The sequence below is a fragment of the Rhinoderma darwinii genome, chromosome 5 (genome assembly GCF_050947455.1).
Source record: "Rhinoderma darwinii isolate aRhiDar2 chromosome 5, aRhiDar2.hap1, whole genome shotgun sequence".
Lineage (NCBI taxonomy): Eukaryota > Metazoa > Chordata > Amphibia > Anura > Rhinodermatidae > Rhinoderma > Rhinoderma darwinii.
In genome coordinates this window covers 303,020,983-303,048,874 of record NC_134691.1, presented here as the reverse complement: position 1 = coordinate 303,048,874, position 27,892 = coordinate 303,020,983, and the positions used below count along the sequence as shown (strand labels likewise).

Sequence of the window (27,892 nt, the reverse complement as noted above, 5' to 3'; positions counted from 1 at the left end):
GAACCTTGCTGTATAAAAATCTAATAGTAATGGCAATTATATAAAATGAACGCTGAAAAAAATCCATAAATGACAGAGGGAAAATAGTGCCCATCCTATACAAGTGCTTGCCTGACTATTGATTTGGATTGTCCAAGAAATTACTTTATATCAAAGAACGTATTTCACCTGTTTAAATGGGGCGTACCAATTTTACCACAATGGGCACTGTCAGGAAGTCATAGTCTTATCTGCCAATATTGCAAACCAATGGTTGCATTTCTTTTTGCCAGAAAACTAGCGCAGAAAGAATACGCTATCCTAAATAAAACAACAATAAAAATATAGAAAAAAAATATACCCAAGATTATTTTTTCTTTTATCAAGTTTAGCTGTTCAACCTTAACATGACTTCCTGACCAGTGTAGCAAGTCTTACCCATGGAGCTGAAGGTAAAGTGGTCCACACGGTATATATTTTTCCACACTATTATATATTTTTGCAGTGTTTAGCAATAACATAAGGGGTGTTTTAGTCACTGTGTGGACCATTTTACCTTCAGCTCCATGGGTAAGACTTGCTACACTGATCCCCCTGGCATTACCAGGCGGACGTAGTCCTTTATTTCCGGCCATTTCAGGCTAATTTCTCCCCTGACTTATGTCCGGAACTATGTACAGAGCATTTATATACATTCCTTTAAACAGGACCTAATACGTGTCTGATATCCCAATGCTATGTATGGTGATATATGGAGCAAATGACATTAGATTCACTTAGCACTAATTGTACTAGACAGTATTTACCTAGTGGTCTTGGTCATTAGCTATTATATATTTTTGCAGTGTTTAGCAATAATATAAAGCCTGTGGTTGTACTATGGTTCTGTGAGTGATCCACACAGAGACCCTATTTTTAGAACCTCGTTTTGTGCTTATGATATTGTATGTAATAAAATGTATACATTTTTCTATGATCTGTGGCATAATGACTCTTTGTTCTCAAGTGTTTATTATGTTATATTGGATTGGAGTTTGCTACTCTATATTGATATTTTGGAGGTGTTTTAAAAACTTATTTGGTTACACCTAACCAGCTACTGCACCTGTGAGACAATTTTGTTGATAATAATGTTTAGGGGGAAATACTGTACACTTGGAAAACACTTAAAGGGAATGAGTCATAAGAAAATGACCTATTGTTTACATCAAGTTTTAAACTAAACATATTTGTAAAGATTGTTTTCGTGATGTTTTTGTTAATTTCCTATGTCAATATCTATATGAAAAAATAATCCTAAAATCTTGCAGTTTTCCCTCTGGCCACTGAGCCTCATAATAGGCGGACACTTCCTGTTCTGTAGAGATCACTTCTCAGCACTCATCTCATTATCATCACAGACAGGATTGCAATAAGAGGTATCATCTCTATATAGATAACGCAGGATCCACCATTGATAATAGGTGAGGGTCACAGCACCCCTCCTCCCTCTGCCTGCACATTGACCTCTGCACATGTCACTGAGCATGCCTATCTCTAAATGCTGTTTACAGATCAGAGGAGCTTCTCAGACAGGGTTGTGCCCCCAAGTGCAGAAAATAGAATAAAGCAAAATCTATAATGAGAATATAAAAACAGATTAGAAAGAAAATAATATGTTTCACTATCTGGTTTTAATTAGTAAAATAACAATATAAGTGATACATTTCCTTTAACCCCTTAATGACATACCACGTACTAGTACGTGACAGCCGTTAATGGGAAGTATGGAGCGGGCCTCACGGCTGAGCTCGCTCTATACTTAGCAGGTGACGGCTGTGTTATACAGCCGACACCTCACTGAAACGGGCGGAATCAAAGATCACCGTTACAGCTGCATTTAAATTGTTAGAATCAGGGGGGCGTCCCCTTGAACACGGGATCGTGCCCCACGTGATGGGATCGGCTGGTGACTATTATTATGGCAGCCTGGGGGTCTAACTGTCAGAATTCCGATATACTGCAATACATTAGTATTGCAGTATATCATGCAAGCGATCCAACGTTCGCTGGTTCAAGTCTCCTAGTTAAATAAAGATTTTTATAATGTTCCAAAAATAAATAAATATTAAAAGTTTAAAAAAAAAATCTTTTCCCATTTTTTCCCTAAAGCAACGTTAAAAAAATAAAAGTTAACATAACTGGTATCGTTGCATCCGTAAAATTCTGAGCTATCACAATATAGCGCTGTTTAACCCACTCGGTGAACAACATAAAATATATATATATATATATATAAAACCTACAAATTGTAGCTTTTTGGTCACCTTAGCTTTCCAAAAAAAAGGAATAAAAAGTGATCAAAACGTCACATGTACCCCAAAATGGTATCGGTGAAAACTACAGCTCGCCCCACAAAATTTAAGCCCTCACACCTCTAAATTGATGTCAAAATAAAAAAGTGGTAAAACATAAAATAAAACATATAAATTTGGTATCACCGTAATTGTATCAACCTGTACAATAAGGTGAATATGTCGTTTTTACCACCTGATGGATGCCGTAAAAACAAAACCCCCCAAAACCTGGTGTAATCGCTGTTTTTTGCCCCTTTCACCCCACAAATAGTTTTTTTTCAGATTCTCAGTACATGATGCAGTACAATAAATGGTGCCATAAAAAACTACAACTTGTCCCGCAAAAAACAAGCCCTCATATGGCTATGTCGACAAAGAAATAGAAAAGTTATGGCTTTTGGAGAGCGGGGAGGAAAAAAATTAAATGAAAAAACTCAAATTGGCCTAGTCTTTAAGGGGTTAAGGAATGAACATTTTGAAAAGTGGATAAGGTGTACAAAGCATAAATAAGACACTGCATGAAGAAAGGCGCAACAACACAACCTACAAAAACCTTCCATAGAAATAGAGTCCAAAATAGACAAGTGTTAAATAGCCCACATTCAATGAAATATATTTGTAGATAACATGACAAAATAATTTGTGAATACATGTCCGTATGGGGAGGGGGGAATTTACTTAAAGGACGAGTGTCGCGGAAATTTTTTTTTTTATATCAATTTGCTTTTAGTGTTTTATTAAAAAATGTTTTATTTATTTGTGTGTTTGTGTTTTACTTTTTTTTATTTTTTTACTTTTTCTTGTCTATGGGGGCTGCCATTTTTTTTTTCCATCTCTGTATATGTCGATTAATGACACATACAGACATGGAATACGGCACATACAGCCCCATAGTGAATGCGAATGGGACCCGTTCCATCCACTATGCTGTACGCCGTCTGTGTGGGAACGGCGCATGCGCCGCTCCCACACAGTCCAAATTGAAGGTCTTCAGCCGAGCGACGTCCGGCGCCATTTTCTTGTAGACCGGAAGCCGCGGCCGGACAGTAAGATTACTACTTCCGGTCGCGGCTTCCGGACTTGAGTTCTGAAGCAAGCACTTGGAGCAGAGTGAGCAGACGGAGCGGACAGACCGGAGGGAGCGGCGGCGGCAGGAGCAGGTAAGTTATTTCTGTGTATGTACGTGTTTTACGGTGTGTTTACTACTGTATGTAAACCTACTACACTGTGTGTTAGCTCAAAAAATGGCGACACACAGTGTAGGAGGTTTGAACGTTCAATCCCCTCCTTTCTCCCGGCACTAGCTAGGATAAAGGAGGGGGGATTCTGTGAGCTCACTAGAGCGAGTGAGTTTTCTCAAATTTTGCAGCATAAAGCAATGTGGTTGCTTTACCACATGCCAATGCTGCAATTTTGGGAATTGCTCCATCTAGTGACCAGCACTGGGAAATGTTATAAATTAGAATCTAATTTATAATATTTCCTGACTCGTGAAAAAATTAAAAAAAATAGAACAATGTTTAATCATTTATACACTAACTGTTTAACTTAAAAAAAAAAATACAAATTTCTAGCGACACATTCCCTTTATGTGATTCACATTTAAGGGACTTAGATCCATGAAGAATAAATAGTTAACTAAACATTCAATCCCCTCAACTCCATGTAGAAACAGAACATGTCTAGTACTCATTTAGCCCAATATATTGAAAGTACTTAGTTACTAACAGACTGTCCGTATTTATGAATACCAGAGGCGGTACAACAATATTCATGAGAATGCAGCGTGTGATGAATATATAACATCATTAGGCAAAGGATACACGCTCTTATAATGTGATGGAGCTACAATGTAGATTTTAGTTCTGATGGGTGAAGCTTTTAGAAAGATACTCTGAACACTTTTTAAGAAGTCTGTTATGTGGGATCAATGTTCAAATACAAGGTAAACAAATGAGATGAGCAAAAGAAAAGTTATTGGTATTTCTAAATATCATCCCTTTCCCTGAAGTGACAAGATCAATATTACAACTTGGCAATTTTTACACTGACAGATGGTGCCATTAAAATACTGAGCATCATATCTCTCCTTGGAAATTTCTAAAAAGATCTAACACATTTTTCTCATTAAACTTTGCATCAAGGGTACTGCAAGACAAGTACTAACTATTCTGCATTACTGCAAGCATGACACAAATTGTTCTCAGTACAGAATAATTGCCCCTAAAATAAGCATATGAAATACTGTAATTTCTCCGATACATGGCTGGATGTTTCTAACTTACATACAACAGTATTATAAATAAAATAAAAAAAATACATGTATTAAAGTGGTTGTTTGGGATCACCAAAAAACAGACCTCGGAAGGGGGGAAAGCCGTCAAATAATAAAAGAAGCATAACTTATCTGTTAAATCCCACACTATGATACTTCCCACGACTCTTTGAATTCTATGCTGCAGCGATGATGTCATGTTGACACACGTGACCTCTGCAGTCACCACTGAGGCCAATGATTTGCTGCAGCAGTCATGTGTGTCAATGTGACGTCATTGCTGCAGCTCAGTAAAGAGAGACCGACGGGACACAACAGAGAAGCGGCGTTGGAGCAGTGGGGTATTTAACAGGGAAGTTATGCTTCTTTTATTATTTAAAGGCCCAACTTGAGCTTTGGCTGCCTTCTCCCGTTACCCAAAATCATCTTTATTATCTGACTCTATAATCCTTAAAGTGAATGTCTACCTTTTAACACTATCTTGTTTGTAGGTCCAACATACTATGCTGAATAATTTATTAATATATCTTTATAAGGATGGAGCTAACTTTTCTGGTAAATACCTGAAAATCCCATACTTAGAGTTAAACGATAAAATTCTGGTTGCCAGAGGCCGTCACTTGCGGGAACTTAGTAGGGTAACACATACTGTTTTATTGTTAAGCTTAATGTACAAGCAGTATGCTGTAAACTCCTCACCTCCCTCTAGTGGTGGCTTCAGGCAGCCAGAATTTTATCATTGTAGCATAGATGCAATCTTTGATAACAAAAAGTAAAAAGTTCAGACAAATAAAAGTTCTGTTACTGTGAGTTGTTTGGTTTTCTCATTTCGTTGTATCCTTGCTATGATTGTGCTGAGAAAACGGTGATATATAGTTTAGAACATGAAAAGGTGTACGTAAAGAGAGCAGAAAGTAATGACTTAGGTGTCAAATGTAATCCACATTTTGCAAAAGTTCAGATACACTTAAAAATAAATTGCTTTTTCCTAGCAAAAAGTGCAAAATTTATATTGCGTCTCCGAAAACAGGCCTTCTGTTTATATCCATATAATAGAATATTTTCTAATAGCAAAAAGGCAAATCTTGTGGAAATTGCCATTCTAGTATCTTTAGTAATGAAAAGAAAAAAGTGAAGCTTCAGATTTTATAATGGAATTGCATGAATATAAATTCCTCAATATAATATCATAATGGTAATTACTCCCTGTACAAGAGGAAGAGTTCTTATAATAACCTGCAGGGATTTTCACATTTGGCTAGGTTGTCCTGAACGAGCCTTCATCAGCATGCAGACTTCTTTCTTATTCTTCATGCACTATACATACTAACATGTTTGTCCATCAGCATGTTTCTTCAGCGCAACATGAAATTCCCTAAAGACCTGCAAGCTATCATTGAGTTATTCTATGTTGTATATGTAATCATTCAATAATAACCTTAACGTAAATGTCCACCCATGAACTCTAGTTTTTTATTTATTTAAAAAGATCCAACATTATGTACTGATTCATTTCTCAAAATCTCTTTATATCAGTTGAAATGCCTTTTTACTCCAAATAACATGTATAGACTTAAAGTTAAATAATAAAATTCCAGCTACCTGCGGCCACCATTAAAGGTAGCTGAGGAACTTACTGCTTACACTAAACTCAATAATATAACACAAAGGGGTAATTTGCAAATCTTTCTACGCCAGTTTTCTGGCATAGAAAAGTCGCGAAAGTGCCGAAAAGTTGCAATTTACACCGCCCTTGCCACTTTGGTGGCTTCGGAAACGGGAGTAGGGCCACAGCGTTCTGAAAACCTTATTATAATTTACACCAGAAAACTGGTGGAAATTCGAGTGGGACTCTATGCCAACTCCTATTTATTTTCACTTCACCGCTCCTCTTCTCATGTCCTGGTCCCCTCATCATGACGTGGCTCATACAACGCACTTATGCCAGGCAGCGTCAGGACGTTGTATATAATGCAGCACTGATAAAGTTAAAGTGCTGTGACGCATATAAGGCCCTGACGCAGTTCGGCTTCAGGAGTTTATATGAGCCGTGTTGGAGCGATGAGGGGGCCCAGAGGGGGAGGAGTGGAGCTGTGAGGGGAATAAATGTTTTTATTTTATTTTATGGCCAATATGAGGGAAATGGATGGTGCATGGCGGCATTGGTTGTGCCACAGTTGTGGCAAATAGTCCAGACTAATGATGTGATGCATTTATTATGAGGCTTTTGCCTCTTAATAAATGCGTCACATGTTACGCCAACTTTATTTTCTGTTAAGACTGGCGTATGAAACAAAATAAATTGCCAATGCAACTTAGCAAAAAGTGGGTGGGGATCAGTGGAAAGGGTATGACCAGACACATTTCCTATCATTTACGCCAGAATCTGGTATCTAGACAAACTCGTAGCTGGCGTAAAATTTCCAATTCTGGCGTACGGACAGCTGAAGAAGCAGCAAATTTACTTTGAGGAGTTCACTTCTTTTTAAGTTATCCGCATTTTACACCTGCAGGATTCACACTAGGAGTGGTATACGAAACGCCAGTCTTAGAAAATGTGCTGCTAAGAATTCAGTCAGCACAAAATGTTGGACCTAACAATGACATGGTGTTAAAAGGTGGACATTCATTTTAAGCTTATATTACTAAAAGCAATTTCCTAATAAAGTTTTGCAAGTTCATCAAAGGCGGCTATATACAAACAGTACTTTGAAAAATATCACAAGCTGAGGCAGCCTATGTTGTAGGAAAAATCAAACATAATTGGATTGCGGTCTAGTCTTTCACTAGGAAGCCTTTATTGGCAGTGGTTTTTATTAAATTACAATCTACAATGCCATTTTTGTTAGTTTAGTTTTGCCAGTATCAGAACATTTTGGGAAAATAATTGGTTGCCTTCCAATAAATTTTAATTGAACCAGAGAAAAAGGGGTAATAGGAGAATGGAAAAGTTAAAATAGGACATGAAGGATAACAAGAAACATGTATCATGTACCTCCACTCCCCACTCATAATGTCGTGTATATGCACCCTGTACCTGACATGGTGTTATAAACCATGACCAGTTTTGAAGGATTCTACTATTCTTGCCTGTTTAATGAATGAATATATTGTGTTAGTTGTTCCTCGCTGGTCATACACATTAGATAGATGTACATTCATTGTTCCGACATTGATCTCCCCATAAGCATGCACTCTTGGCACGGCGCACAGCGGCTAATCTCACAGCTCAACAAAAGGATCAGGGATGTTGAAATCCAACATGACCACTCTTCTTCCCTTCATCATCTCTCATCCGAAGTCCCTCATAGACATTAGCTTGTTGGTTGATCTATGAAACATCAAAATCTACAGAATTTGCCAACATTAATCTAATGCTTCTAAACATCTTAAGATCTCCCCCAGACAGCTGTAATACAGTAGAGCCGCATTCTAGCATTCATGTTTTAGCCACATTTTAGCTTCCGCAATATGGCCGCAGGACCCGAACCCTACTAATTTTTGTCCTCTAATTTCAGTTCACTTGAACTACAGGGGGTCCAGAACTTGTGGCCATAATCTGGACACTAAAGTGCGGCCACATTACGGCTGTCTGAATAAGGCCTATGGACTTTCGCTGGATTGATTCAGTGATGCCTCTGTCCATGGTGCTGAAATCATTAACTACTGCATGTATGTCTTTCTGCAGAATCAGTGTAACCTATCTGTATGGGAGGAAACAGGAGTATGCAGAGGAAACCCACAAAGCCACAGGAAGAACATTATAACTCCAGATGATGTCCTGGTTATATTCAATCTAAGGACCTCAGTGCTGTAAGGTGACTGTGCTAACTGATGTGCCACCATGGTGCAACCAAATACCTCATTCTTACTTTTACTAAAGCGGTTGAAAATCTATTATCTCAATTAATATTCCCCCCTAAGACCACTGCATAAAATCCGATCATGTTAATAAATAAGCAACAATTGCCAGGAACCTTTTCCCATACAGGAACATTAAAGTTGCGGCATGATCATGATTTTACTGTAACTCAATATTTAAGCAGGTGATGCAGTGTCGCAGCGTAGTCCTAGCCATAGACTTATACTACATGGTGGCTCCTGCTAGTTGCACTCCAATAGGAATCAATAGTATGTATTATGCTCTTATGATCATTGCACAATCTGAACATGAGTTGCATCACTTGCTCCAAGCGTTGCGCTGCAGATGTTGCAGTGTAGCCTCGGCCATAGGCACATGGGAGATCCATTCTCATGCCCATCAATATTTACCAGAAATATAAATCCTGTGCTGGGATCTGTTCCCATTTTATGTAAACAAAATAATGGACAGGAATCTCTAAAACACCAATGTGACTTCAGCTGGAAATTGCAAATGTATTCTCTTTCTTGATTGCTCTTCATTTTTACAGTTAGAATCCAGAAAGTATCTTTCTGTTATTTCCTATTTATTGTTTACCTGACATATAAAGTTCATCTTGTCAAAACTATTGAATTTATTAAACCTCATGCCTGCCAACTATTTACCACCGAAAATTCTATCATGATATTTACTATTTCACTGGACTAGAATCATTTCAACCTTATTCTCAATGCATTTAATTGCACACACACTTGTCACGGCCAAGAACCAAAAAATTCTACTTAACATACTGGATTTGACATGACAAAATGTCAAGCCCCATACTCCTCTTGGTCTATTGCTTATTCCACCTTATCCACGATGAGAGCAGATTCCTGAGAATTGTCGCAATTCTATTCTGCCGTTTTAGTGGGCACTGAATGTACATTAGTTATTCCATTCCCTGAATGACATAAACCTGCACCCTATTGTTTAAGCATCCCCTAACTCTTTGAAATAGATAAAACATGCAGTAAATAAATAGTTCATACAGTACTACTATATAGTTACTACTATAGTTATACAGTCCTGACCACTGCTTCCTGACCACTTCCTGATTACATGCTCGGGAGTCATGGAAACAGCATAACTCGCTGAGCTACGCTGTTTCCGTAACTCCCATAGAACTGAATAGTAGATACGGAAACAGCGTAACTCGCATGCTACGCTGCTTCTGTAACTGCCATTCACTACTATGGAAGTTAAAGAAACAGCGTAGCTCAGCAAGCTATGCTGTTTCCGTAACTCCCGACCATGTCCCGACCATGTAATCAGCAAGTGGTCAGGAGTCAGCATGAGCACAAAAAGCTAGAACGGGGTTTAGGGGACACCGTTCTAGAGAGAAGTGGGACCCACATCTATCTGACATTTATGACAGGATGTATGTGGATTTATGTGGATATGACATAAATGTCCCTCATGGGAAAACCCCATTAAACTATTAAATGTTATTCTCTAACCACAGGATAGGTTATAATATGCTAATCGGTGGGACTCCCATCGCTGGACCCCTACTGATCACGAGAACGGGGTTCCCTTTCCTCCTAATGAATGGAGCAGCAGGCGCACGCGCGTTAGGGGATAACATTTAATCTTGGGACAACCCCTTTAAGTACCTTAAAAACTGACTGCGCTGATTTTTTTAAATTTTTAAAATCTTTGAACCAAAGCTTTAAAGCCTCCTTAAGACAGCAGAGTCATGTGCAAAGAGCCTGTATGGAGGCACAAGGAATCCTTGCAGCTGCTGTATGGTGCCTCTGTATGGCAGTTTTATGGAAATATTCTCCCCTAGAATAAAAGCTTCTAGGGGCAAATACTTTCGTACTACTGCATTTGATGGAGGAGGCCACAATTGTTTTTTTGTCTCCCACAGAATTCAACAGAAAACACCTCTGTATGCGTTTATATGAAAACAGAGACATATGGAGGTCAATTCACAGTCTATAGAGTTCTATGGGTGCCATATTAGGTACAAGTCAGAGGTTGGATGGCACTGTAATACAGTCGTTGTGAGGTCTATGTAACCCAGCAACATGTTGCCAAGCAGCAAGAAGTACTTCCAAATGGACTTGGGGTGGTCCTAGCGGTGATTTATGGGGAAATGGAATCAAATATAATTTATTTGCAATCATTTACAAATTCGGCCACACTCATCTATGATCAGGTGATGTCATGCAATGTTAATGCTACATGCCGCTGTTCGCTATTCCGTACTTTGTAGCCTAGACTCATACATAGTCATACAAGTTATTGTTTCTACAAATCATACACTACTAGAAACATATTTCTGGGTATAATGTTATCAATGTTAGAGTAAAGTTATGTAATGACCCCATAATAAATATGCTATATTTGTAATACTCAGGATTTATAAGTCACTTTAAATTATGGCTACTGACTATATGAAATTGTATAATAATGGAGGCTTTAGAATAATTTCGACAAATCAGTTGACTTTGTGGCGTACCTATTTCCTTTCCTCATTTATGATGCAATTGCATTATTATTTCTTTGCTAGATTGCAGTTTATTAACAAACAACAGAGACAGTCAGGGAACCCAGGACTACAATGATTAAGACGGAACCATCTTCTAATCTCATTCCTGCAATTATAGTGAGGACTAAGCAATAAATAAACATCAAGGACCCCTGGCCACCTTATTTAAACTGCATTTTTATTCATGTTCAGATATTAGGTTTCAGATCATCCCATATATTAGTCACAAGCTCCTATTGATTGATACTTAAACTCTTCAATTATTGATGTCCTTGGAGAAGAAGAGCTCATACTTTCTAAATATATCTTGCTGTCATCTGGTTTAAATAAATCACATAATCTGTCCTCTGTATGCGGGTTAAATAAACAGTCAACCCTGTACATTTCAGCAAGAAAATACAATGACCGTGGTTCAAATATTTTTTTTAATTGGTTGTGTAGGACAAAACAGAAATATGGATCTGTCACTAAATGCTATAGATCTAAATAAACCAAAAACATGCATCAATTGGTGAATGCCAGCATGTCAAGTAACAAGAAAATGCAGATGCACACCGCGGGTGCTAAGATATATATATATATATATATATATATATATATATATATATATATACACACACACACACTTATTGTTTCTTTTGCATTTCTATTGCATTACTGATATAGTTATTATGTCAATAAATGTGAGGTTCTTAGCGCTCAGTTTGATCAAAATGTGCGAGCCCATCTGCCACGACAAGGCGACCTCTATCAGAGGGTCCCTACACTGAACATTGTATCCCTATTTTGGAGACTTACCTCTCTCTCTTGGGCTGAACCCACAGTGACAGGTAGGAACTAAATATATTCTGTTCTAATTCATTAATGTCAGCATGTCTACATATATAGTACTGCTACTCTTGGCATTGAGGCACAAATGTACCCATGATTTTCTTATGCCTCAGTACCCACATGACCAAAAATTGCTTCAAACCAAGCCACACAAATAAGAAAATGTTAGATGTACTGTCCTTGGCACGTGCCTAGATTGTGAAGAATTTAGACAAATGGTGGACAAACAGTAGATCCGATCTACCTAAAGGCCTCAGAGTCGACTCCTCATAGGCTCATGTCTCGCAGTGCTTGACATCATCTTTTCTAGAGCAGTGTTCCCCAACCAGGGACTTGGAAGCTATCGATTTCCCAGCTTGTGCCAATTGTTTTCAACTCCAGATATAATTGTGCACAAGTGGCTCTAGGGTGGTCAAAGCATTACTAGAACACCTGTTGTTTTTGAAAGTGGAAAAGGTTGGAGACCTATGATCCCGTGCTATTAAAAGGGCTTTCCGAGACCAAGAAAAGCAGGGAATGTCGTAAGATAACAAAAGAAATATTATTCACCTGGCTTATCCCCATTATATCGCTGCTCCTGCCGATCCTTGTTAACAGTCCAACTACCTGCACGTGACCCCTGTAGCCAATCAGTGGCCTCAGTGGTGATACAGCAGTCACATGCGGGTAGTCGGCATGTCCTGACAGCAGGACAGCTAAGAAAGACCGACAGGCCACTGAAGTGGCGGCGCTGGAGCAGTGGGGGAGATACCAGGTGAGTAATGTTTCCTTTGCTATTTTGTCACATTCCCTGCCTTTAGCCATGCTTTTTTTGGTCTCAGAAAACCCCTTTCACTTATGTGGGTCTTATGAAATCTCTGACAGCTAAGATACATTCTAGCACATAGGGGAGGAACTGCAATTTTATGTATTAAGAAGGAATAGCTGTGGAGAAAATGCTATAAGTAAATAACTGTGTCTGCTATCACTATTATAAGCGCACCTGAGAAAGGAGCAAAAACATTTTTGCCGCCCGGTCCTACATGCTTGACATATGTCTGTCCCTAGTTCCCTGGTAGATCACCTAACTCAGGCTCCCTAAAAAGTTTGGACACTCTAGACCATCAACAGATCTCTGAACACAAGGTCAACATTGAATTCGTCGTATTTTCCATTTTTAATATAAAACTATGCCTCAGTGCTAGCTCTGTCATACGATATAAAGTATAATCGGGTCAATCTAGTACTGTTGTGGTGTCCCAGTGTTTCGACAGGAAGCATAATGCTGCATGCATCGCTATTACTCTGGGCAAATTCAGAGGCTAACAATAGAGCCTCCAATGAGATGCAGATGTGAACAGTGCCTTCCATACAATGAGTATGCAAATCAACATGTGACTGAGTGCTCCAAATAAAAATTATATTGTTTTTCCAAATACCAATTGTGATTAAGTCTACTGGTATCCCCAACAATAGCAGCGCCTCTCCCTTATCAAACAGCCCATTACATTTGACTGCTGATCTCATCATTGGTTAGTGATCCATCAAAAATAGGGGATCAGGGAAGCAGAACTGAGCAATACTGTAGCAAAGCAAGATAACAGAAATGTCCCAATTGTCAACACAGATGCTAGAGATATAGATGGAGCTAACCTTCAATTGCATTATGATCTTATCAATCAGCTGCATGATTTATCTTCATATCAAGAATTTCATCAGCTTCCCATCAACATAAGTAACATACTATTGTATTAGCCGCTGCACAACACTAGAATGCCGCTAATTCAAGAGGAGCGATAGGGGAATAATGTTACTAAAGCCAAATTCTTATTGCAAATGAAAAAATTAACTGCTGCATTAAGAGATGTTCTAATCACAATAAATGTATTTAGATGTATTATTTCTATTTATCACAAATGAACCCATGTATATTTATACGTTTGCCAATACAATTGGCAGATTAACTACTGTGTCTGGGTCTGAAATGTGTCAAAATTGTGCAAAATTTTGGTGCAAACTGCGAAATTTGGCACATTTTGACCCAATTTTGATGTTTGCACCTAACTAGTGATGTTTTAATATGTCTTAGGAAGGGGGCATGTCTTAGAGGGGATGGGTTATGGCTTACCGGAAAGAGGCGTAGTTAAAAAATGTGCCAAAGTTTGTCAATAAAAATAGCATAAATTTTTTGGGCAAAAAATGGCATAAAATTCTGGCACAAGGAAGAGAAGAGGGCTTAACAGGTCATGCAAGATGCGCCAATATTATCATGCAGAATGCACCACTGGGATACATTTTGCACATTTTGCGACTACCTGGTCTGAGTTTAAACAATCGAACTAATAATAGATAGATGATAGATAGATGGATAGATAGATAGATAGATCTCCTTAAACGCTCCAAATTTTGTCTAATTTGGAATGTCTGCGACAGCGCAGCGTCGTTCTTTAGGTGGCATTGGTTCCCAGTGTGCTGTTGCCATTTTTGTGTGTGCTAGATACATAGATAGATATTAGCACAGCGTCATGAACGCCATTGATTTGAACTCTTACCCTGCCAGGGGTTTCAGGATCATTGTCACAGTTTTTATATACGCAAATAAAACCTGAATAATCAAATTTTAAAAAAAGTCATCGATTGTGGCTAAAAGTCTGACCCAGATTGAGCCTTTCGCGCTCAATATCTCTTAAAACTGAAAGTTAAAGATTTGCAGAGTTCATACATGCCACTTATGACTATGTCAACATACAGATATCTTCATTAAATCATTAAAACTGAAGAGACCAAACGGCCTGATTAGGTGCAGGAAGTGATTAGATGTTCAACTACTCATGTTCTCACTCCTTTAGTAGAAATAAAGAGATCCTTATATGTGACAATCAAAGAGCAAATATCCTCTCTAATTGGTGCGGGTAAAGGAAATAACATATAGGTGTTACGCTAGCAATTCATATTAGTTAATTGTCTACGAATCTCGCCAATATCGTCAGGACCCACCAACAATCCAATGTGTATGAGAGCAGCCCAACTGTCCGCTAATGTATGCTAATTGGGAAAAAACAAAAATTGGACATTTTATATATATATTTTTTAAATTGTACATTTTATCAAGACCTCAGAAAAGACCTCAGAGCTCAGAAAAAAATAAAGGTACACATAATACACGGTACAGTCAGCAGATATGAGCGGTGTTACAAAAGTACCCAAATGCACAAGGTCAATTTAACAAACCGATCATAATGATATATAAAATCAACGGGAGCTCAACAAACAACAAATAAACTGAAACACAGCTTTTAATTACATACAAGAAAAACAAAAAAGGGAGTTTAGAAAAATAATGCAGTTGTCCCAGTGGAGGATTGAGAGGACCAGGAGACACAGAGGTAGTTGTTAGCAAAGAAAATAATGACAAGACCATCATAATCTAATGGCTAGTATGTGGGTTGGCCACCAAAGGCTGCCATATTTTGGTAAATTTGTCTGAGCATCCTCTGGCTACATAAGTAAGCTTAACCCCTCCAGGACTGAGCCATTTTTTTTATTTTCGTTTTTCACTCCCTGCCTTCCAAGAGCCATAACTTTTTTATTTTTCCGTCAATAGAGTGGTGTTAGGGCTTATTTTTTGCAGGAGGAGTTGGAGTTTCTATTGTTAGCATTTAAAGTACCATATAATGTACTGGGAAACTGAAAAAAAATTCTTTGCGGGCTGAAATTGGGAAAAACTGTGATTCCTCCATTGTTTTTTGAGTTTTGTTTTTACAGCTTGCACCGTGTTGAAAAATGGCAACTTAACTTTATTCTGTGGCTCAATACGATTTCGGTCATACCAAATTTCTAAAAGTTTTTTATATTTTACTACTTTACTACTATAAAAAAAAAGACAACTTTTGTTGTGTCGCTACATTCTGAGAGCCATAACTTTTTTATTTTTTTGTCGATTGATCGGTGTGAGGCCTTTTTGTCTTGCTGGTCGAGCTATAGTTTTTATCGGCACCATTTTTTAGGACATACAGGTTTTTGATCACTTTTTATTACATTTTTTTGAGAGCTAAGTTGACCAAAAAACAGCGATTTTGGCGTTTTAAATGTTTTATTTTTACGGCATTCACTGTACACGTTAAATAACACTATAATGTAATAGTTCAGACTTTTACGGATACAGCGAAATCAATTTTGTCTTCTTTTTTATTGTTTACATTACTTTAGAGGAAAAATGCGAAAAGGGAAAAAAGTTTTTTGAACTTTTAATTTTTTCACTACTAAAAACGTTATTCCCCTTTTTTTTTTTTACACATTTTATTAGCCTCCCTAGGGGACTTGAACCGGTGATCCAATGGTACAATACACTACAATACTAATGTATTTCAATATATTGTCATTCTTACAGGCTTCTGTTAAGGCAGTGCTTAACAGAGGCAGAGTGAGGGCAGTCTTGGGGCCTTCATTAGGCCCCTGGGCTACCATGACAACCATCGGCACCCCGGATGAACTGTTGAAGGGGCCGCACCCCTCTATTCAATGCCTCAGATGCTGCGGTTGCGATTGACCGCATCATTTGAGGGTTTAAACGGCCAGGAACAGCGCAATCGCAGTTCTTGGCCGTTAGTCCCGGGTGTCAACTGACACCCGCAGCATAGGAAGCGCGCTCCATACATCACCCCCTGCACCAGAACATAATAGCACGTCGTAGAGTGCAAAGGGGTCAAAGGGGTTTTCCCCTGAGGGACATTTATGACATGTTGGTCCCACCTCTGGGACCCGCACGTATCTCTAGAACGGGGCCACCTAAACCTCGTTTTAACTTTATCTGTTCCGGCTGACACGTGTGATTCCCGACTAAGAAGAAGAAAACAGCATAACTCGCTTAACTACGCTGTTTCCGTAACTCCCATAGAACTGAATGGTAGTTACGGAAACAGCATAGCTCGCATGCTACGCTACTTTCGTAACTGCCATTTACTACTATGGGAGTTATGGAAAAAGCGGAGCTCAGCGAGCTATGCAGTTTTCTTCTTCAAGGTTGGGAATCACACGTGTCAGCCAGAGCACAGAGCGGTAGAACGAGGTTTAGGGGGCCCCGTTCTAGAGATAGGTGCGGGTCCCAGTGGTGGGACCCGCATCTATCTGACATTTATGACATATCCTGTGGATATCCAAAAAATAAAGTATTTGAAGCAGCACAAATTCCGATATCAGGAGCGGTGTCACGCTGTAAAATCAGACAAATGCAGTCTGACGTAGTGTAATCCTCAGAAAAAGCATGGTTGAACAGCAGCACACATCTCCCAAATTTCAATCAATATATTATGTTATTGGTCAAACATCCAGTAAAAAATGACAACGTTTCGACCCGTGACAAGTGGAGGGTCTCTCTCAAGCCTAGACTAGTGCTGCTGTTCAACCATGCTTTTTCTGAGGATATCCTGTGGATATGTCATAAATGTCCCTGACAGAAAAACTCCTTTAAAAAGAGAAAAATTGGTATTAAACATGAAGATCATGCCTGTAGTGTAGGAACTTGGGATGCTTCCAGGGTGTGAGAATAGTTATTTTTTCGCAAAGAACAGGAGTAGTATCATAGGTGACATGGATGCCACAGTGTGTACAAGTTCCTCAACTAGCAGAAGTAAGCAGATCCTAGGATTCATTACTCTCGGGAGACCCATTTTAATTTCGATATATTCCATAACTTCTGGCCAAAAACAAAAGATGACTAGACAGTCCCAAAACATATGCAAAAAGGAGCTGTCTGCTCCAAAACAACGAGACATGTAGGGGAGGCTTGTCTTCCCATTCTATACAAGTTAGCAGAGGTGTAGTAAATTGTCTCAAAAAATGTCACCTGCATAAGGTGGTCCCTGGTTGATATTAAAGGGCCAATCAAAGAGTCCAATATGATCCCCAGCGGATATGGAAGGAAAAGTCTTGAACCTCAGTCTAAGGGTATGGTCACACAGAGGAAATTTTGCAGTGGATCCCGCCGCATAATTCCACCTCCCATTAATTTCAATGGGAGTCAGACGCTTCTTTTTCCCACTAGCTGATTTTTTGAGCTAGCACAAAAAAGAAGAGTCCTGTTCGATCTTCGGGCGGATTCACCTGACGGCAGGAATAGTTCCACGGCGGATTTTGCAGCGGGACCCTCCACGTAAAGTCTGCCGTGTGAACTAGCCCTAAAGCTGTAGCAAGCTTATTAAATGAAACACCTAAGAGTTGTTTATAACACAGTGACAAGGGTTTAAGCAGTGTGTCCTGCATTCCCCAATCCTCCAAAGGGGACGTACATAATCTTACATTATATCCTGCAAATGGCGACCAAAGGGCATGTCTAAGTTGAAAGTATCAGAATCTCACGTGAGGGGGGGGGGGTGGCGACCTGATATCTAGAACTAATTTGCGCGACCTTGTCCTCCATAACTACATAGTGGTGTCGCAGGTGACCAAGTCTATAGGCGAGCATGTATTTTAACATGCCTTATCCTCCCTGCTGGGAGTGTCTGGAAAGTGCTTTAGGGAACTGGGGGAGTGGAAGCCCTTGGAAATTCCCCCTTTGCCCTCCCTATAATATGGCCCTGTGTACAATGGTGTAATTTGTTTCTTCTATTGTTTGAGTTGAGGAGAAATACTGGCTTTTTTTTTGCGGGAACAGATTGTATTCAACATATATTGTTCCACACAGAAAATGTATTTTCTACAGAACATAAATGTATCGAAGTGATGTAGCGGATGATTTGATAATGACGGACTGCTTTGTTTCCTAGTCTTTGTTGTGACCCACCACACAGCTTATTGTTTTGCTGCAATCAGTTTTTACATTATGATGTTGTTTCTTAGTAATGCTTTTCTGGTATCTAATAAAACAACATTCATTCTGCGCTCATGGGTCTTCCTAAATTAACTTAAATACTAAGCTAAAATTGCACTGTTAAAGTCTATTCTCCTTTTACATTCTAGCTCCATAAAAGTAAATTCCAGCCGCCTTCTTGATTGATCAAACTGTTAAATGTTAAGGGATGAAGATAGATAAAAGAAGAAAAATATAAAAGAAATTAGGAAATAAAGATCTAAATGTGTATTTTAGAACCTAGGGTTTATTTTCTTTTACACATCAGGGTAACTAACCTAACACAAAACAGCACATTGAGTAGGAAGGATTGTGCCTGTCTTGCTGATAATCACTTTCAATTTACTACCCTAATAATACATTGTAGCTTGCAATAACATTGAGCAATTGGACACAGAACATGTAGTTAAACACATGTCAGTGTTACTAAAGCACTGGGCACGTGGACAAAAACGACCCAGAAATTCCCATAGACAGGAGTGGACGTCTTGTTGCTAGCTTTACATGTAAATTACATAACTAGTATCTTATTTGGAAGTTCATGTTAAGTCAAAGTCAATGGACAATTCCAGACAATTGATGGTCTCGAACAAACCGGTTGTGGTGGGATCCTAATGCTGGGAATTCCATTTCTCCCACCCACGCGAACCCAATAAACTGTTTTTGGTGGAGAAATCACTGAAGGGCAAACAGGGCATAAAGCACAACATTGACACCCACTAAAATGGATGGCCATGTGATTTGTTGTTCCAGCGCTGATCCCCTACTTTAATCAGTAGGTTTGCGAGAATCAAGTAGTCAATAGTTGTTATTGTGTATAGTCTATGGAGAACAGGATCATATGTCATCTTTTAATGACTAACACAATATTTGCTGTGCAGTGAGCATTTTCATTCATCAGAGGAGGGGGTTCACTGATATCCTCCATGTCAGTTCTGTAAGCACTAGAACAGCTAAAAAAGTTATCCTCAGCTGTAAGTGAAGATCCTAATGCCCCATGCACATGACCGTATTTTCATCTATCCGTAAATTCTTTCCGTAAATTATGCATCCATAATTCATCTGTATATACGGAAGGGTGTCCGTAAATACGGTCCGTATTGCATCCATATTTGATTCGTATGTACGGATCCGTAAAAAAAAGAGGAAGGCTGCAAATGATGTCACCAACATGTTGCATAGCAACGCTTCCGTAAATATGGATGGCTTATGGATGCACATATACGTAGCCGTCCGTATTTACGGAAGCGCCCATAAGCTTCTATGGGAGAGTCAGTGCCGTAATTACGGACATGAATAGTAATAGGTTCTATCATTTTTTTTAGCAAGGACACCCATCAGTAAAAATACTGAAACGTGTCCGTGGCCAATAGCAATGAATGGCTCCGTAATTACTGATGAAATATACGGTCGTGTGCATGGGGTCTTAATCCTCCCATATCGCAGCTTTCTGGATTCATGAGGGTATGATTTGGGGTTAGGTGATGTTGGTGGTGGGTGGACACTTTTCATATTTGACTTAGGCTTAAGTCAAATCTCAAATGAATACAAATGAAAGGAAATGAATCAGTCTTTTCTTTATACCTTTCCATCCTTTTGGATCCACTTCTGTCTTTGGCTCCAAAAACTGCCACAAAATCTGCATCAACTGTGAATGTGATCCTGGCCTTAAGCTGTCCATAGTACAACAGAAATATAATATGAAAGGGATCCAGCGCTATAGACTGCATATTTCCTTGAATATCTGATTATTGGGTACTTGAGTAAGACTGTAGGTCTTGTTTGATGCAACAGTTTCCTACTTACCACGGTCTGATGAGCTAACTGAAAATGACTAGAGGTGAGCAAATTATTAAATATTATATTCTCCATTCATTCTCCAAAATGTGAATAATTCTGATTTACTAAAAATCCAGCAGATCAAGTCTACCATCTCTAATAAAGTATAAGTAGTGTATAAAGTGACAAAATGTATCTATAGTTGCCAATTTTCTAATTTATATTGTTCTTAAAGGGGTTATCTGGTTCAGAAATATCAAATTCAATAAGCCAATTAGGGAATAGAGGATGGTCTCTGTTCAGGTCTCTTATCTTTTAGCCAGTGTTGAGAAGCTACAAAAAGCACCTGTCACTCGAGAACCTGGCACATCACTGCATTATTCAGAAAGCCAATAGATTTCAATGAGAACATTGTAATGCTTCATTTCTCCAGCGGTGGCGCTGCTGGAGGAAACCATATGATCAGCTTATTGTCAGGAAATCCTAACAAAAGAGAATATGTGCTTAAAGGGAGATACTATAATATTGTTATTACCATTTCACTATTACAAATAAGTTACAAATGTCCATTATTAATGTATCATGTACACGATAGGACTTTTGCACGCGGGTCTGTCTACACGGTAAGGCTTCTTTCTTCTATAAAATGTAATATGAGTGTATTTAGGGTCAGCAGAATGTAGAGCATGAAAAGTATATATGTTAAGCTGGAAAAACAAAAGTGCCACCGTACTTCCATTATTGTACATTTCTATCCTTTAATATTGATTGCATAGTAACAAGTATCGACATAATGTTAACCTGTTTGCAAAGAAGTACGAAGCAAGATGTGTCTTTGTCTGCCAGAGAACAAGAAAAGGAACATATCTTTTATTGTGTGTTGCCGAAGGCAAACAGTCCTACATGAAAGGAGCAGCATCTCCCAACACAGGAAGGCTTTTCATTATCTCAGCCACTAAAATGTTCTATTTTATGCCTTGAAAAGAGCATTTATACAATCATACTCTTTATACACCGCTGATGATTCTATATTAAAATCCCAAAACATTCACATAAGAGATTCAGCTTGAACTAACCCATTGACTTTACTGCTCAGCGTGGAAATGAAACCACAAACTATTACTTTTTTTCTTGAAATGTCCTTAGGAGTACTTTGCTGTTTCCCTTTACTTAAAGACAAAGCAATTTCATACCGTGTATTTCAAATTTCCCAGTGCTGTAAGGGGCTGATGTGGGAGATTTTCAGAAACAATATATTAGAATAGGCACTTGATATTTTTATATTGAATTAAAACACACCTTTGCTCTTAATCCTTAAAATGTAGCTAAATGTTTGACAACTTCTGACATGTCATAGTGACATGTCAGAAGTTTGTATTGGTGGGGGTCTCCGAGCACTGAGACCCCCACCAATCGCTAGAACGAAGCAGATGAGACGCTCGTGTGAGCGCTCAGCCACTTCGTGTCAGTTCGGCTTTTTCTGGATAGCCGATGTATCGGAGTACCGGCTCATAGACTTTCTATTGAGTCCGTACACCGATACATTTATTTCCGGAAAAAGCTAAACAGACACGAAGCGGCTGAGCGCTCACACGAGCACTTCAGCTGCTTCGTTCTAAAGATTGGTGGGGGTCTCAGTGCTTGGACCCCCACCAATCCAAACTTCTGACATGTCACTATGACATGTCAGAAGTTTGTCAAACGTTTAGCTACACTTTGATGTTTATAGTTGACTGCGGTTCAGGTAGAAATCGTACCCCTATGCAAATCGTGGTTACAAGAAACACAAAGATTTGGGGTGCTCATCTGTGGTATCCTAACAATGCAGAGCTATCCCTGAGGATGAGGGGTAAGGTAGAAATATATTTCTGTGTGAAACAGAATTGTGTTAGGAGCAAAAATTGATTTTGTTTTCACCTTGCAGAAATGTGATTGTTAGCCAAGGATTGAAATTCGCTAGCGACCACCTAGTTCTCTCCATGTCAGTTCTGCATGCACAAGGAAAAGCTAATGCAACTATTCATAGCGAGGAACATACACAAGAGCATCCCAGATGTTAGCTTCTTCAGCTTCCGTAGGTAAGATTTGGGATTAATGTCAATCAAGATTGAATTTTCTGGAATTGGGTTGAGTTTGACTTTTATATGAGCAAAATATTAAATATTGTATGCTATGTAAAGTAGTGGCATACATATAATAGAGAGGTCACCATAGCAAAAAGTTGTTCCCCCATTATAGTGTCAAGATTTGCCACCCAGGACAAAACGGCATAGTGTGTATTTCCCCTCTAAGCCACTTCCATTACCTTTTGTCCAATTCTCAACACCCTTGTTTGCTAACAAATGCATGACAAACAAATTGTCTGCCCTCAGGGTATGAAAGACTTTGATTTGGATCTATAGAACTGTCATGTACAGTACAGATTTGTTTAGAATTGCAGATACATTTAGTCCAAACATTTACATATCACTTTTCTTAAACCAACAAATTTTTATATATTTCACAAATTTGTACAACAGACATTGAATCTGTCAATACTTACTATATAAAGAGACTGTTCCATAAGGACAATCCTTTTCATATGCCACACAGGATGCCCCTCTATAAGCCAGAGCAGAGCTCCTGCTATAGAAAACTTGGTAGGGGCTGCTACAGATAAAATGTGCAGTATCTAGCTGCTCCACCTGGTGATTATAGCTACACTATATGGCCAAAAATATGTGGACACCCCTCCTAATTATTGATTTCAGGTTTTTCAGCCATACCCATTATAAACAGGCAGACAAAATCAAGCACACAGCAATGTAATCTCCATAAAAAAAACATTATTTGTAGTATGGGACGTACTGAAGAGCTCACTGACTTTAAATGTGGTACTTATGAATAGTAAATTCATAACATCATGATCATGACTTTAAACCTGGCACTATCATAGGATGCCACCTTTGCCACAAGTCAGTTTGTGAAAGTTCTGATCTGCCCCGTTCAACTGTTGGTGAAATGTAAGCATCAATGAGTGACAACAGCTCGGCTACAAAGTGATAGACCACAAAAACTCACAGAGGTATACAGCCAAGCACGTGGCACCTAAAAATTGACTATTCTCTTTTAAATTTCTCACTACAGAGTTCTAAACTACCTCTAGAAGTGACATCAGCACAAGAACTGTGTGTCAGGAGCTTCATGAAATGAGTTTCCATGGTTTAGTAGCGGCACGCGAATCTAAAATCACCATGCACAATGCCAAACGTCAGCTGAAGTGATGTAAAGCATGCCACCGCTGGAATCTGGAGCAGAGGAAACATGTTCTCTGGAGTGATGGATCACGTCTTAATATCTGGTCATCTGATAGATTAATCTGGGTTTGGCACATGCCAGGAGAATGCCACCTACCGAATAGATAATGGAATAAACTGTTATTCAGGGTTTGGACTAGGAACCCTATTTTCAGCAAAGGGTAATGTTACTACTGCATCATACAAAGACATTTGGACAATTGTATGTGACAACAGTTTGGGGATGGTCCTTTCCTATTCCAGCATGACTGCGCCCCTATGCACAAAGCTAGGGTTTAAACAGTTTGGTGTGTAGGATCTTGAGTGGCCCGCACAGATCCCTGACCTCAACCCCAATGAGCAACTTTGAGATTAATTGGAACGCTAATTGCAAGCCAGACCTACTCGTCCAACATCGGCGCTTGACCTCACAGATGCTCTTTTGACTAAAAGAGCACAAATTCCCACAGACGCACTCCTAAACATTGTGGAAATTCTTCCCAGGAGAATGGAGGCTGTTATAGCTGCAAAAGTGGCCCAACTCCATATTAATGCCAATGGTTTTGGAATAGAATGGTTAACAAGATCATTTAGATGTGATGGTCAGGTGTCCACCGACTTTTGACCATATAGTGGATTTACTGCTAGGACAGTTAGTAAAAATGACACTTCTCAGAACGCAAATCACCAGAGCAAGCTCTGTGCAGACACTGAACCAGCAAGGAATGCTGAAAGATTTTAGCTTTAAAGCCTACAAAATTATATATTTAGATATTTTTGTCCCTCTTTTTGTGAACGTTTTAACTGACAGAGGGTGAGCAAAAGGAACCCTTTCTGCCTTTGATTACAACTCAAATGTGCCACATTATCCACGACATCCATAACATCTAGAGGGTTATATGGCCAGGATTGGAGCTTTCTCTGATTGCAGTTGCAGCAGGAGAGCGCCAGTCAATCCCAATCACCACCCACCCCATACCAGATTTGTTTTCTTTTTTCCATAGTTAATATGAAAAATGTGAAGTAGTTAGAATGATATGCTTGATTTACTGAAAAAGTAAAGCTCTCAGTCTCTATTGCCTCTCGATATTACAACTCGTTTGACTATTATACTCAGTAAATACTCTGGTATAACATTATTATTATAAATATTTTGCTAATTATTACTACTATTAATTTCAGACATGAAAACAGGGGAAGAGTTCTAGCACTTGCAATACTGACACCTTGTAATGCAAATTTTTTTTTCAAGACAGTAAAGATCTACATTTTGCTTTTAGAACACAAGGACACAAATGTCACATTACTATTGTCAACAACGTCTGAAATTTGTAGCTCTCCCCAGTGTACCTGGACTATGGTACTGATTTAACATCTAATAGGTTGTGTTCTGTATGGAGGCTTTGCAGTTTTCAGGTAGCCACATGGCTGCCTCCCAAGAGCAGTTTAAAGTCATTTGATTGTATCAACCTAAGGCAGTGTCAGCTTTTAAATCAGCTCACATTCTGATGTTGTCAGCAGCGAGGTTTGTACATGCACCAAGGAAAGATCTATGGCAAAACCATTGGAACAAAGTGCTAAGAACAAGAAGAAATACAACATAAAATCCCAGCATCAATTTGTGCCGACTATAGCAATAAACAAGCACAGCGTGTGCCTGGGCCTTACAGATGCAGATTGAAGTAATGGAACACGTAATGTATTTAAGTGACAGGTCATTTTTTAATCTGTATGCCTTGATATATATTTTTGTTGAAATGTCCAGAACACTACGGTGGAAATAAAAGCCTGAAACGGCATATTGTGTGAGTTCCTTTTAAAACAGAATGTACACATGCAGTAGGAATCTATGGAGAATATAGTGTAAGCAGTAATGGGTCTCGTGTAATAATATGTGTATGAGAGCAAAGAATCCAAATGAAAATATGTCAGAGAATACGGTGTTCACTGATCCCCCTCCCCCAAACTACAGCACCTACTTAAAAGTGGCGTGGTGAGGCTTATATTCTCATGTATAAGCCCATAATGCCAGTTATTTACATAAAAATAATGGGGTTAAATTACAATAGGCCGGGTTTGACATATAGGCTTGAATATGTCACATATATCAGTATTTTTCTTAGCAAAGACAGACATTTCATACTGTCGGCACTTAATACACATGACCCTATACCTGTTTTTGCAACGAGGATAGCTGATATTTGAATTAAGAGGCTTGTATCAATTAAAAGATTTTCCCACCACAGTAAAAAAAAAAAAAACTAAAAATCACATGGTAGAATTGCTTTTTTTTGTTCATTCCCCTCCTAAAAAAAAGGAATAAAAAGCAAAAATTTGTCTGCACCCCCAAAATGGTATCAATGAAAACTACAACTCGTTCCTCAAAAAATAAGCTCTGTTGACAGAATAATAAAAAATCTATGGCTCTTGGAATGCGGCGACAGAAAAACAAATAATGGTTTTCAAAAAAAGTGTTTTCATTGTGCGAAAGTGTTAAAACATAAAAAATGTATCTAAATTTAATATTAACATAAAAATCAATAATATAACATATATTAACCCAAAAATCAAATATGAAATTGCTGGGTTTTTTCTTTCCCCACCCCAAAAAAAGTATACATTTTGAAATACATTATATGTACCCCGAAATGATGCCATTAAAAATAAAAGTTGTTCTGCAAAAAACAAACCCTCATTCGGTTATGTCAATAAAAAAATGGCACTGCTATGACTTATTGGAACACAGTGATGCAAAAAGGAAAAAAAATCGCTATCCTGAAGGCCTAAATAGCTGTCTCCTCAAGGAGTTAAATGGGAAGGCAGACAATAGGCACATGATGCGAATGCTTTAAAGACTATAACATAGTAACAGCAAAAAAACAAAACAACAAACTCGCTTGAGACCCTTCAATATTTAATTTTGGAAAAAGGAGCTGACTCGATGATATAAAGTTAGATATTCAGTGCAATTTCCATTCTGGTCCCCAAAGTCTCTTTAAGAGATTTTTTACATTTAGCTGATTCTTGCTAGTATTAGCAAATACAGCACAAAGCTTAATCCTTCTGGCTTATGTAATGGTTTGCAGCCATTTTTTACATGAGCACTTGTTTATTTCTGTTGCTGGTGGATAATTGACAGCTATTCTGTGAATACAGTTATACTCAGAACGTAACGCTGCTTCATATTGGAGGGCAATTAGAATAGAGTAACTGTTACATGGTAGCTTTACCTATAAGTGTAAATTTACAGCTTTATTATTTATGACACAAAGCATATGTTTACGCTTATTTGACCTGTTTTTATATTGACTTCTACACCTTTCATGTCTAGAACTTCATTCATAATTCTTTTGGTCTCCTTGCATCTTTCAGAATCTCACCCCCTGCTGATTCAGTGTCTGTAAAGGTCATTCTACAAAGTGGTCTAAATACTGCATGAAACACTGTAGACTAGTCACATATAGATAAAAACTATAATTTCCACAGTGCAGTACATGAGAGTTCATTGCTTTATAGGACCTCAGGTAGGTTATAGAGTGTTCTTTTTAGCACAACTCTGAACTCGAAGTAGCTGCCAGAATAATACGGATTGCAGCAGGATAATAGAAAACAACTATAAAAAACGTAACAATAAATTAATACAAGGAATAAATAACCGGACCCTGTTAAAGTCTGTAAATAGCACTTGACTAAGCTGAAAAGATCATTTAGAGCCATATTGTGACATGTATCATAATGTAGACCTCAGTCCATTTCATCTCTCTGAAAAGTTATTTATTTCTGGGAAAAAATGCTTGGTTCCGCAGAAATAGTATTATGGCCAAAATACTTAGACTTCTAACAGTTTTCCTGAATCGAACTTAGATCACTGTAAAACTCTATGGTGATCTTAGTTTGGTATCGTAGAACCACAAGAGGTCCAGTTATTTTGGCTATAATATTGATGATAAAATGTGACCGCATTACAGCAATCTGGTAGAGGGTTCAATGGCACATAACAGTGGGGTATCTACTATGTTTGGCATCTGGTTAAAGAATTACATCCAAATTTAGCTGCGCTGTTGTCATTGCAGTGCTATAACCACCAGCAAGAAGTTAATTAGTCTTATTTTAATGATAGTGCTGCTTTAACAACCCATCCCTCCCCTGGTCACTGTGTTATAGCAAGCATGATGAACAGATGAAACCTGCGC

General features: G+C 38.5%; 1 protein-coding gene across 3 annotated transcripts in view; it reads right to left on the bottom strand.

Moving 5' to 3' along the window:
- DPP6 (dipeptidyl peptidase like 6) overlaps positions 1 to 27,892 on the bottom strand; it is a 1,261,161-nt gene that overhangs the window by 579,200 nt on the left and 654,069 nt on the right. The gene's annotated exons all lie outside the window — the stretch shown is intronic.